Below are 1,720 nucleotides of genomic sequence, written 5' to 3'. Positions count from 1 at the left end.
TTTTTAAAAAAACGAAGCATTAACACATGTTAGACTGCACCCCATAAACACAATCAAGCCTATAAAAAACCCAGTGAACCACCCCTTTAATACAAAAAACGTATGAAGGTTTTGTCTTCACAATGTTTTTCATCTCCTCAGGGGAGTTGACAGCTTTGTAGCCGAGCTTGTCTAAAAATTGCTGACAAACAGTTTGTGTGTAATCAGCTATGTCATGAGACAATTTCAACGTTCAGCTCACTGCATTGGCTGCTGAGTCCCTTGATGTACTGTACTTATGCATTTTTTAGCAGAATCCCTCTCTTCCATATTGCCTTCGCAAAAACTGAAATTCTGTCCACTATAGCGTATCTCCTCCACCCACTGATGGAACAGGTCCGGAGGGGATTGGCAGAAATGGAGGGCCGAGGGTCTGTGTGGCCATCAATCCAGATGGCATCTGTTTGCACGGAGCATGTCAAGTGCATGCTCAGGTCTTGGGACAGGAATATCAACCCATTCCTCCTTGAAGAATTTGGACCCTGTTGGTGTGTTGGGCATATTTAATGGCCTCTTGTAATACATTCTGCCTTCCTTCCAGCACAGTGTGTCATGGTTTTGGGGAGCACAAAGAGCATTTTAAACAGCCCGAAGCCCTTGACGAGGGAGTAATTGCCTGAACGTGTTTTGATATGTATGTGTGGAGATTTTTGGCAGCAATAAATGACTGCACAATTTTGTAATAGGTCAGTGAAAAGTACAGGGTCAAGAGCGCGGTTATGAATAATTCAGAATCTCCTCTTCAAGATGAGGCCTGCTGTTGTGATGCCTCCATGTAACATTGCAAATCCCATCAAAAATCCTAGGCTGAATAAAATTCCCCATAAATATGTCTGGATATGACGTACACGCTTTTTGTAACTTCACATGCCTCTCAAAAGCATCTAGGTTAAAAGTATTTATTAAAGATGGTTTTAATTTTGAATCACAGAATATGAGATTGAATATTGAAAGGAGATTGAATAGTCATTTGCACTTAATTACACATCCTAGATGACTGGTTGAAGGCTCATCCCTGTTGCTAATTAACCCCACACAACCATCATGACACTGAGATCTCATAAATTATAGCCATCGGAAATATTATTTTTGTTCAGACGTGACCGTGATTTCAATCTCTTTTTCATGGACCACTAATAATGATGTATGCCAAGCAAATCACTTTTAAGGGAGAGCAATCACTTTTTCAGCCCGCTGCTCTTGTGCTTTGTTTAATTGAAAGAGAGTCATTACAAAAGCCATATCAGCCCTAATGCTACAAGAACAAGAGCTGTAATGATTTCAGGTTATACTGAAAGCATCAAGTAAACAGTATAAGAAAAAGACTTACTCAAATTCCATGCATTTTTCCTTCTTGATATCAGCAGAATATTTTCATTTTCTAAGTATAGAAGTATGGTAGGCATTCAATTTGATTAATTTGGTCTAGATTAAACAAGAAGCTAGAATCTTAACTTTGGTTAATTAACTGCTGTGTCACTTTGTTTTATTCTTCTACACTATGATTTGTTTCTATGCAACTTGAACGATTATGAAGTCATTGAGAAATATTGCCCACAGTTGTTTAATCATTTAACTTAAGCTTTATAGTGACTTTAATGAGGGAGCAATTTAATAACCTTTACGATTCAGCGATATGAACGGCACCTCGCTTTAATACAGTGTTTTTTTATAAATTAGT

The sequence above is a fragment of the Sinocyclocheilus rhinocerous genome, unplaced genomic scaffold (assembly GCF_001515625.1).
Source record: "Sinocyclocheilus rhinocerous isolate Xijiao unplaced genomic scaffold, SAMN03320098_v1.1 scaffold568, whole genome shotgun sequence".
Taxonomy (NCBI): domain Eukaryota; kingdom Metazoa; phylum Chordata; class Actinopteri; order Cypriniformes; family Cyprinidae; genus Sinocyclocheilus; species Sinocyclocheilus rhinocerous.
The sequence above is the reverse complement of the archived record's forward strand: the minus strand, read 5'-3'. Positions refer to the sequence as shown.